The 11,761-nt window shown below is 38.9% G+C and overlaps 1 pseudogene across 1 annotated transcript; it reads left to right on the forward strand.

Annotated features, from left to right (window-relative positions):
• Positions 1-451: 451 nt before the first annotated feature.
• On the forward strand, positions 452-11,655 carry LOC311082236 (scavenger receptor cysteine-rich type 1 protein M130-like; annotated as a pseudogene). Its single transcript has 13 exons — positions 452-605; positions 1,198-1,506; positions 7,316-7,618; positions 7,720-8,034; positions 8,261-8,584; positions 8,661-8,978; positions 9,218-9,520; positions 9,726-9,803; positions 9,994-10,308; positions 10,404-10,610; positions 10,709-10,792; positions 11,311-11,370; positions 11,573-11,655. The product of its transcript is annotated as a scavenger receptor cysteine-rich type 1 protein M130-like (transcript).
• The last annotated feature ends 106 nt before the right edge of the window (positions 11,656-11,761 follow it).

Consider the following 11,761-nt stretch of genomic DNA (forward strand, 5'->3'; position numbering starts at 1 on the left):
TATCTAACACTCATTTTTTTGTCATCTTTGATCAGACTTGCCACAGCTGGTACGTACAGTACACACACACACAGGATCATTATGTGTTAATGAGTTAATGTTGTTGTGATTGACTCTGTTTTTGTGTTATGAATTGGTCATAATATAATTTATAGTTCAATTTGTGTAGGCTATGTGTAATATTTTAATTATTATAAAAGTGAATTTCCTTCTGTTCTCTCACTGACTCAATGTCTGTTGATGTCCATCGTCTCACACATACATTTTATACACAACTTTCTATATTTCATCTGCAGGAAATGTGAGGCTGGTGGGTGGCAAAAATTCCTGTGCCGGTAGAGTGGAGGTTTACTATAAACGTCAGTGGGGAACAGTGTGTGATGATTATTGGAGTTTGACAAACACTGCAGTGGTGTGTAGAGAGCTAGGCTGTGGCGATACTTCAAATACAATGCGTGCCGCTCACTTTGGACCAGGATCAGGACAAATCTGGCTGGATAATGTGACATGTAGTGGGTCAGAGTCCTCAGTATTTAAATGCCCAAAAAGAAAAATTGGTGAACATGACTGTAAACATAGTGAAGATGTTGGGGTTATCTACTCAGGTAAGTTATTATCCGCCTTATATTTTTCATATTATTATTTACTAATCAGATTATAAAAATGACAGTTGAAGTAAATCATACATTGGAAAATAGAACATTATTTTAGCAATGGAGATATCAACAATATAGTATTTGAAAAGGCTTTACTTTAGAATGTTTTTACATGTCTGCAATATCTCATGTAATTTAGGAATCAGGCTGGTTGGAAATTCTCGCTGTTCGGGGAGACTAGAGTTGCCTCATGGAAACACCTGGTACACAGTGTGTGACGCTGCCTTTGACCAGCAGGATGCAGAGGTTGTGTGTAGAGAGCTGGACTGTGGGGCTCCTGTACAGGTGCTGGGAGAAGATGCTTTTGGCAAAGGAGACGCTCAGATGTGGACACAAGAGATTCAGTGCAGAGGAAATGAGTATCAGATTGCTTTCTGTCCAGTATCATCTTCAAGCAACAATTGTTCCCATAATAATAATGTTGAACTTGTGTGTTCTGGTAGGCAAACACAACTTAAATTCAAAATTAAATATACCATTGTTTTGTAAAAAAATATTTCCTCTCATTCTCTTTGTTTGTTGTGTACCTTCTCTCTTGTAGAAACATTAAGATTAGTAGGTGGTGGCAGTTCCTGTGCTGGTAGAGTGGAGGTTCTTCATGATGGTCAGTGGGGAACAGTAAGTGATTCAGGCTGGGATATGGCTGATGCTGCAGTGGTGTGTAAAGAGCTGGACTGTGGAGAGGCCGTTGCTGCACCTAAGCACGCCCACTTTGGCCAGGGAAAAGGACCAGTCTGGATTATTGGTGTGATGTGTACTGGAGTAGAATCTGCCCTAAAGAACTGTGGATCACATGGTTGGGGAAAACATAAGGCTAATCATGCTGATGATGCTGGGGTCATATGCTCTGGTAAGTTCTCCTAGACAAACAAAGGTGAGAGATTATCTCACTTATTATTCTGCTTCTTCTTACTGCCAAAACTTTGACAAAGTTAAATCGCTAATTGAAGAGACGTCACTATGACTCAATTGAATTACTGATTGTGACACTGTGGCCACTCACATTTTCTTTGTTGTACCTAGTCTTTCAATGAGACTCATTGGGGTAGAAATAAATCTTATTATAATTATGTTCATGTTCTGTTGAGGTTGGGCACACAGGGACTCTAATGATTAAAGTGTGTAAATACGAAAAGTAATTATAATTATTAAATAAGTCTGTTATTTTTATAATTTATCCTTAGTCTATTAAACTCATAAAAGAATATACATAATTGTATCACTACCCCTCCCCCCATACGATGTGTACTTTTTTTTTTCTTTTTTAAAATAACCAAATACATTCTTACCGTTTTTTTTTAAACAATCACTAGGACCCATTTCTGAATACTTAAGTCACTTTTTAAAACTCTTCACAAAGTTAACACAGCAGTAGTCTATGTGGGCTAAACTGTGGATCATTTATTATTGCTATGGTACAAAATGCATTAAATGTCGATGTTTTTCGAATTACAATAATTATTTTTGAAACTCTAGTACCTACAGGCCAATTTGCATGTTTGCATACTCTTTGCATACTCTTTTTAAAATTGTTAAACTTATGTTCAATAACATAATACAAAATTGAAGAAGACAGAAATTTGTTACTTTTCTACAGTAGTACCATTGAAATATATTCCAAATCTAAAGAAAAAGAGGAAATACTAGCATAGGAATACAGGGGCTGGAGCCGACACTGGACTCTGGTCAGGGGCTGGAGCCAACCGTGGCCAATATTGTCAATGCTGCAACGTCAGAGGACTTAGGCGTGGCGGCGGCCATCTTGGCTGAAGACTCTGGTGTGGCTGCCTTGACGGCTGAAGACTCTGGCGTGGCAGTCTTGTTAAAATCCTCCTCTACTACCCCCACTGTGTAAGATGAACAACTTATTTGAAGGGCTTAGTCCAGGAATTCCACCAGCGACCCTCGAGAACGATGACGGATGAGCATGGGTTGGTAACGGTCATTGAGTCCGTGGCAGTAAAGACCAGAGAACCAGGGAATCAGGGAACAGATAACAGAATGAGCAACACCTGACAAAGAACACAGGAAACACAGGGGTTTAAACACACATGGGGGCAAACAAGCTTAACAAGTTAGCAAGACACATCTAGACTGATAAAAAGGAAAACTGCAAAAGTGGCCACAGAAACAGAACAGGACATTGTTATTCTAACCTAAATTCGAGGTTGTGATAAAATGATAAAAGATAAAAGTTTAAATGGAATTAAATTGAATTGACTCTGAAAAGACAACGTGCCGAAACCTTCACCCGCTTATCGGAAACTGTCATTAGGCCAACTGATGCCGTACACCATCTATACAAAATAATTTTGTACAAATTTTTTTGATGTGATTTTAAAAGTCTTGTCTATGTATTAGGCTATGGTTTTTGCAAGTGTGAATGAACTTACTGTAATGCACAACCAATTTCAAACTTTATGATATCATAAATCATATCATATACTGTAATGTAAACACGGACCATATAACAGTATACTGCAGTGAATTCTAAACAATAGAAAGTCATTCTTGTTTTGTAAAGAAATATTACAAAAGAAAATGTTGTACAATGCAAGCTGTTGTAGTGTTTTTATGTCATTGTTTTATGAGTAACAAGGTGTTTCTTGGATGACAGCCTTTGTGTTAAGGAACAATAGCTTGATTTGAGACGTATAATTTCAATGCATTTTGAATGTGAAATTTACTGCTGTGGAAAGCTGAAAGTTGGTTAAGAGAACTGTGTGAAGAGTTATAAAAGAGTGACCTTATTATTTAGAAATGTGTCCTAGCGATTATAAAAAATGTGTAAGCATGTAAAAATCGGCATGTACCTGTAGGTATAATTTTGGTGATTTTTGTGTCTGAGTGACAAAATAATTCATAGAATTTAAAAGATGTGGTCGCTGAATGCTTTTTGAGCCAAAGCAATGATAAACGATACTCAGTTTAGCCCACATAGACTGCTGTTGTTCTCAATGTGTGAAAAGTTTTAAAAAAGTGACATCAGTATTGAGCAATTAGCTGTAGCAATTGTGATTTATATACTGTACATATTATAGAGAGATAGTGTGTATTTGTGTGAGAGGATTGTGTGTGTGTGTGTGTGTGAGAGAGAGAGATTAGGCCTATAGCATACAGTGAGGAAAATAAGTATTTGAACACCCTGCTATTTTGCAAGTTCTCCCACTTAGAAATCATGGAGGGGTCTGAAATTGTCATCGTAGGTGCATGTCCACTGTGAGATACATAATCTAAAAAAAAAAATCCAGAAATCACAATGTATGATTTTTTAACTATTTATTTGTATGATACAGCTGCAAATAAGTATTTGAACACCTGAGAAAATCAATGTTAATATTTGGTACAGTAGCCTTTGTTTGCAATTACAGAGGTCAAACGTTTCCTGTAGTTTTTCACCAGGTTTGCACACACTGCAGGAGGGATTTTGGCCCACTCCTCCACACAGATCTTCTCTAGATCAGTCAGGTTTCTGGGCTGTCGCTGAGAAACACGGAGTTTGAGCTCCCTCCAAAGATTCTCTATTGGGTTTAGGTCTGGAGACTGGCTAGGCCACGCCAGAACCTTGATATGCTTCTTATAGAGCCACTCCTTGGTTATCCTGGCTGTGTGCTTCGGGTCATTGTCATGTTGGAAGACCCAGCCTCGACCCATCTTCAGTGCTCTAACTGAGGGAAGGAGGTTGTTCCCCAAAATCTCGCAATACATGGCCCTGGTCATCCTCTCCTTAATACAGTGCAGTCGCCCTGTCCCATGTGCAGAAAAACACCCCCAAAGCATGATGCTACCACCCCCATGCTTCACAGTAGGGATGGTGTTCTTGGGATGGTACTCATCATTCTTCTTCCTCCAAACACGTTTAGTGGAATTATGACCAAAAAGTTCTATTTTGGTCATATCTGACCACATGACTTTCTCCCATGACTCCTCTGGATCATCCAAATGGTCATTGGCAAACTTAAGACGGGCCTTGACATGTGCTGGTTTAAGCAGGGGAACCTTCCGTGCCATGCATGATTTCAAATCATGACGTCTTAGTGTATTACCAACAGTAACCTTGGAAACGGTAGTCCCAGCTCTTTTCAGGTCATTGACCAGCTCCTCCCGTGTAGTTCTGGGCTGATTTCTCACCTTTCTTAGGATCATTGAGACCCCACGAGGTGAGATCTTGCATGGAGCCCCAGTCCGAGGGAGATTGACAGTCATGTTTAGCTTCTTCCATTTTCTAATGATTGCTCCAGCAGTGGACCTTTTTTCACCAAGCTGCTTGGCAATTTCCCCGTAGCCCTTTCCAGCCTTGTGGAGGTGTACAATTTTGTCTCTAGTGTCTTTGGACAGCTCTTTGGTCTTGGCCATGTTAGTAGTTGGATTCTTACTGATTGTATGGGGTGGACAGGTGTCTTTATGCAGCTAACGACCTCAAACAGGTGCATCTAATTTAGGATAATAAATGGAGTGGAGGTGGACATTTTAAAGGCAGACTAACAGGTCTTTGAGGGTCAGAATTCTAGCTGATAGACAGGTGTTCAAATACTTATTTGCAGCTGTATCATACAAATAAATAGTTAAAAAATCATATATTGTGATTTCTGGATTTTTTTTTTTAGATTATGTATCTCACAGTGGACATGCACCTACGATGACAATTTCAGACCCCTCCATGATTTCCAAGTGGGAGAACTTGCAAAATAGCAGGGTGTTCAAATACTTATTTTCCTCACTGTATATAATATAGGACTAATGTAATGTAAACATGGACCATGTAACAAAGTGTACGGCTGTGAATTCCAAACAATAGAGAGTGTCATTCTTGTTTTGTAAGGTTAATGGAGGCCGATTGGAACAAAACTTGGTTACTCTTTGCCCTAGATGTCTGTGCCAAGTTTGAAAGGAAATGGCCACCAGGTGGTGCTATCACGCAGCATATCACACATATACGCAATATTTATATTATATGTTGAATCTCCTCATCCTGAACTACTCAAGAACCACCGCTGTCAATCAAATAATTCGTTAAATATTTGATATCATTTGAAAAATCTACTTTTTCGAACTCAAACTCAACTTCAAACTTGACATACAGTACCAGTCAAAAGTTTGGAAACATTACTATTTTTAATGTTTTTAAAAGAAGTCTCTTATGCTCATCAAGCCTGCAGTTAAAAAAAAAAAAAAAAACAGTAATATTATGAAATATTATTACAATTTAAAATAATGGTTCTCTTTTTTAATATACTTTAAAATGTAATTTATTTTTGTGATGCAAAGCTGAATTTTCATCAGCAAGTACTCCAGTCTTTGGTGTCTTATGATCCATCAGAAATCATTCTAATATGCTGATTTATGATCAATGTTGGAAACAGTTGTGCTGCTTAATATTTTTTTTATAACCTGAGATACTTTTTTCAGGATTATTTGATGAATAAAAAGTTAAAAAGAACTGTATTTATTTAGAATAGAAATCTGTTGTAACAATATACACTACCGTTCAAAAGTTTGGGAACAATAACTATTTTTTAAAAAAAAAATTAGTACTTTAATTCAACAAGGATGCGTTAAATTGATAAAAGGTGATGGTAACGATTTATATTGTTAGAAATGTTTTTATTTTGAATAAATGCTGTTTTTATGAATAAATGCTGTTAACGTTTTACTCATCAATGAATCCTGAAAAAAGTATTCCAAAAAAATATATTAAACAGCACAACTGTTTCCATCATTGATAATAACTGAGTATCAAATCATCATAGAATGATTTCTGAAGGATCATAAGACACCAAAGACTGGAGTACTTGCTGATGAAAATTCAGCTTTGCATCACAAAAATAAATTACATTTTAAAATATATTAAAAAAGAGAACCATTATTTTAAATTGTAATAATATTTCATAATATTACTGTTTTTTTTTGTTTTTTGTTTTTTTTTTAACTGCAGGCTTGATGAGCATAAGAGACTTATTTCAAAAACACTAAAAATAGTAATGTTTCCAAACTTTTGACTGGTACTGTACATCATCTAGACACCCTCATGGCAAAATTTTATCAAACGAATTTTGATCTATTAAACCGTTTAGCAGATAATTTTTTTTATATGTCTTGCATGGCCCTTTACGAGTAACATGTCTATATGCACAAAGTAGAAACCTATTAAAACTGTCTACATATTAATTTTGAAGAAACATTCAAGGACCTGCAGGATAAGAAGTCTTCTAATCTTTTTATTTCTGTCATTGACTGAAAAGTAAATGCTTAAACCCATTTTTATAATGTGTGGTTCACTGGTAATATAGTTTTATATAATTAGTTTACAAAGGAATATATGAAATGCTTATAGACATTAAAAGAGATTTTCACAATGACAGTATATAGCCTACATCCCAATAACATTGAAAACTCTACACCCTAACAGCATAGATGGCATAAAGGTCTTAAAATACTTGAACCCCGTTAATTGCTGCTTGCAGCTATATTCTCTGTTTGAATTTGAATTTTAATATAAAAACTAATTTCTATTTAACATTATATTTCAATCCTGATATGTTTACTAGTAAGATGGTGTTATGAGTATTTTTGTACTTTATAAATATGTGTTAGCATATCTGTCAGGACCACAATTTGCAAATTTAAAAATTACAAGAGTGTCTATCTTTCCACTGAAGGAGTCCGGCTGGTTGGAGGTTCTCGCTGCTCTGGGAGGTTAGAGATACTTCACAATCGGAAGTGGGTCTCAGTGTGTGACGCTGCCTTTGACCAGCAGGATGCAGAGGTTGTGTGTTGAGAGCTGGACTGTGGGGCTCCTGTACAGGTGCTGGGAGAAGATGCTTTTGGCAAAGGAGACGCTCAGATGTGGACACAAGAGATTCAGTGCAGAGGAGATGAGTCTTATATATCTGTCTGTCCAACATCATCTTCTCTCAAACACACCTGTACCAATGATAATGACGTACGACTGTCCTGTTCCGGTAATGGAGAAAATTTTTTCAGCTTAAGATTAAAATTTAATCTTTCTTTTGCTTGTGAACTGTTTCATACCGTTTCACTAAAAACTCAGTTCTCTTACCAGGTTACACAGAGCTCAAATTAGTGAATGGTTCAGATTCCTGTTCTGGTCGAGTTGAGCGTCAGTACTTCAGTAAATGGGGCACACTGTGTGATGCATGCTGGGATATGAGAGCTGCCAGTGTCCTCTGTAGACAGCTGAATTGTGGGATTGCTGTGTCTGTTGTGGGATCAGACTGGTTTGGAGAGGGAAGTGGTGAAATCTGGGCTGATGTGTTTGATTGTGACGGGAATGAAACAAAACTCTCAGAATGTTCCGTCTCTTCATGGAGTCGAGCTGAATGTTCTCATGGACGAGATGTTGGAGTCGTCTGCTCTAGTGAGTCCATATAACTGGAAGAATTATTGATTTTATGCTGTTGAAAGACTTAGGATATATACAATATTTAATTTCTCTTCATGTAATGAATTTCATGTTCATTTTAGATTGAATGATTATGCCCTTAATTTCTGAATTAATTTATTATTATGAAAAATGTATTATTCATTAAAAGCATATTATCAAACTTACAATATTTCAGTAAAACATGAGATCTTCTCCTCAGATTCCTCTCTGGCTGTTCATGACGGTCTGGTGCGGTTGTCTGGAGAGAGACAGTGTGAGGGGGAGCTGGAAGTTTCCATCCATCAGGTCTGGAGGAGAGTTCTGCTGGACTCCTGGAGTCTCACTGAATCCTCTGTGGTCTGCAGACAGCTGGGCTGTGGCTCTGTGCTGAACTTCTCCGGCTCCTCTTCATCCAGTCCTGAACACAGTCATGAGTGTGTGACGGGCTTCCAGTGCTCTGGGAGTGAAGCCCATCTGGGGAACTGCAGCTCTCCACAAACTCTCAACTGCAGCTCCACACAACAGCTGTCAATCACCTGCCTTGGTGAGAACAACAACATCTGGGCAGATTCTTCAGTTGTTAGTGATCAATAATGTGTTTTTCTCTCTCTGAATATCAGGTCGCGGGTCCATCAGGCTGGTGGGTTCTGGGGGAGACTGTGCAGGGAGGCTGGAGGTTTTTCACAGCGGCTCATGGGGGACAGTGTGTGATGACTCCTGGGATATTAAAGATGCCCATGTGGTGTGCAGACAGCTGCAGTGTGGAGTGGCCCTCAGTAACCAGCAGGTACCAGCCTGGTTTGGTCCTGGTTCTGGACCCATATGGCTGGATGAGGTGGAGTGTGAGGGGAATGAGACGTCCCTGTGGAACTGCTCTTCTCCAGGCTGGGGGAAACATGACTGTCAACACAAGGAGGATGTAGGAGTCGTGTGCTCAGGTAATGTCACCATTATGTTTAGTTTGTGGAGTTTTAGTTTGTATTTCTTCAGTTCCTGTCTTCCTTGGTGTGTTTTCCGCATCAGCTATGTATCCTTCATTATCTCGTTTGTGCTTGCTTTATAAGTTGAACCCGTTCCTTTACCCCTTGTCCGATCACCGTTATTTTGGTGATATTTTAGGTTTAGCACAACTTGAATTCCAATATTTTTAATGCACATCCTTTTAATGCACATCTAGAGTTTAAAGAGATCAGGTTAACTGAGGGCTGTGAAGGGAATGTGGAGGTTTTCTACAATGGATCCTGGGGTAATGTGTGCTGGAACCAGATGGACACAGACACAGCGAGTCTGATCTGTCAAGAGCTGAACTGTGGAAGATCTGGCGTTTTGTCTGATTCTACATCAAGACTGGAATCAGCTCGTAACTGGCTGGATAAAGTGAAATGTCGACCACATGATTCAAATCTGTGGCAGTGTCCATCTTCACCCTGGGGACAGAATGACTGTGGTGAAGATGAAGTGGCCAAAATCACCTGCTCAAGTAAGATTATGTTTAAATAATGTAAGATGGTCTCAATAGTTATGTTTCTTTAAACACATATATGTTGTGAGTGATCTGTTTCTGAAAAACTAAACTGAGCTGATGGGAAGACCCTAAAATGATTTATGAGGCTTAAATTGTTTCAATGAGAGATGTTATGACTCGTGTGTCCTAATGTTCAGCTCTCTTTATTTTATAATCTTAGTGGAGGAAAATCCTGCGTCTCCTCAGAGTCGTCTGACATGTTCTACCTCACCATCTCCTCACCAGAGACAGTGTTCAAGTAAGTTTTTTTGATAATAAATTTGTTAATCTTTTGTTAATATTTTCCTGTTTTCTTAATAAATTATAAAATATGAGCAATTTAAAATTTAAAGTTTAAAGTTGCTTAAAATTTAATTTTTGTTTCATTGAGTGTTTTGTTGTGAATGGTGTCCTGAAGCTGGTCAGTGATGTTTCTGTGTGTGATTTAGATCATGTTCCTCTCAGACTGAGGGGAGGTTTGGGCCGGTGCTCTGGGAGGCTGGAGGTGTATCATAACGCTGTGTGGGGTTCAGTCTGTGCTGATCTGTGGGACATCAGCGATGCTCAGGTGGTCTGCAGGCAGCTGGGTTGTGGAGCAGCACTGAGGGCTGATGGGAATTCAGTCTTTGGTGCTGGTGAAGGTGTTGTGTGGCTGAACAGAGTTGAGTGCAGAGGGAATGAGATTCACCTGTGGGACTGTCCTCTCTCCCTGAAGAACCACACTGACTGCTCCCACAAAGAGCACGCTGGACTCACCTGTGCAAGTCAGAGCAAAACACTGAACAATAGTAGTCATTTTAATGCTAATAAAATGTGTGTATTTGCAGGATTTTTAATGTGTTTGTGTCTGTTTTGTCAGATTTGTCAGTGTCCACTACTCCTGCCACAACAACATCAGCTTCTCCTCCAGTTTCTCAGACAGTGCGCTCAACATCAGTCACTCCTCCACAAACTCCTCCAGTGTCTCTCTCTGTGCTTGTGCTTGTGGTTGTACTGGGAGTTTTGCTCTTACTGCTCTTAGTGCCACTGCTTATACTGATTCAGCAGAACAGAGTGATGAGGAGAGGTAGGAGAGATCCAGAGACTGTCATATTGTGTCTTATTCAGTGTGTGATCAGTCATGTATTGTGAACTGACAGCAGGTTTGTCTGTCTACACTCACAGCTCTCTCTAAGAGGAGACACAGGACGACGACTGAGGCCGTTTATGAGGAGATTCATCACAGACACAATCACTTCACTCAGAGAGGTGAGACATGAGCCGTGAATCTTATTTAATATTATTAATAAGAGAGTCTGTCAGACACTTGATGTTCATCTATTATTAGTCCTGTTAAACCTCCGGCTTTAAACCAGAGAATTCCTCACAGAAAACCACAGAGCTGCAGGTGCATGTTAATGTGTGTGTGTGTGAGTGTGTGTGTGTGTCAGTGAGTGTCTCTTCCTGTGTGTATTTTGAGGGTAATAAGGAGGGGTTCGTAAGTCAAGGTGCAGGTGTGTGTGTGTGTGTGTGTGTGTGTGTGTGTGTGTTTGTCTCTTCCTGTGTGTATTTCTGGAAGGCAGTGAGGAATGGGTTCATGTGAGGATACATGTGTGTTTGCTAATAGGCCTAAAACTTAGGATTTCTGCCTCTAATGCTTTTAAAATGTATGTTATTAATATTTGTGTTGTAAGTAACACAATGCTTCATGATCCAAATGAGAAATGAGGATTCAGTCAGTATGGAATTATGAATATGTTTCTGACTGTTCTGCTGTCCTTTAACAGGGAGTCTCGTCTCTGAAGAACTGCATTCTGGGTATGAAGATGCTGATGAGTTTCTCTCAGGTTAGAGCTGAAGTAGATCCAAATCAATAATTTGATTTACAAATATATAAAAAATTAAATTTACACATTTTAACACTAATTCAACTGTTCACAATACTAAAACGTTTATCTTATTAGAAAAAGAGTTCAAGACTGCATATTATGATGATGTCACCAATGGCAGTGTCCTGAAAGGTCAGTGATCCCGCTGTGTCCCAATCAGAGGCTGTGTCCCAATCAGAGGCTGTGTCCCAATCAGAGGCTGTGTCCCAATCAGAGGCTGTGTCCTCCGGAGGTCGCATCTGAAGACTGCATACGTCACTGAGGCGGTCTCATTTAAGAAAAATACCCGTTAGATTGCAAAGTAAGAAAGAAATTTCAGTATTTTACACCTCATGAGGAATAACAGTCA

Source organism: Abramis brama (assembly GCF_963993115.1).
Source record: "Abramis brama genome assembly, chromosome: 4".
In the NCBI taxonomy this organism is placed as follows: Eukaryota; Metazoa; Chordata; class Actinopteri; order Cypriniformes; family Leuciscidae; genus Abramis; species Abramis brama.